The sequence below is a fragment of the Bison bison genome, unplaced genomic scaffold (genome assembly GCF_000754665.1).
Source record: "Bison bison bison isolate TAMUID 2011002044 unplaced genomic scaffold, Bison_UMD1.0 scf7180017851767, whole genome shotgun sequence".
NCBI lineage: Eukaryota > Metazoa > Chordata > Mammalia > Artiodactyla > Bovidae > Bison > Bison bison.
The window spans coordinates 7,970-8,169 of NW_011482340.1; positions in this window are offsets into that span (position 1 = coordinate 7,970).

Genomic DNA, 200 nt, shown 5'->3' on the forward strand with positions numbered 1-200 from the left:
GTATATGATGTGGAGCATCTTTTCATATGCTTGTTTGACATCTGTGTTTCTTCCTTGGTGATGTATCTATTCATATCTTTTGTCCATTTTTTATTAGATGTTAGTTTTCTTCTTATGAATTTTAAGAATTCTTTGTATATTTTAGATTAGAGCTTTCATCAGATATATCTTTTGCAAATATTTTCTCCCAGACTATGGCT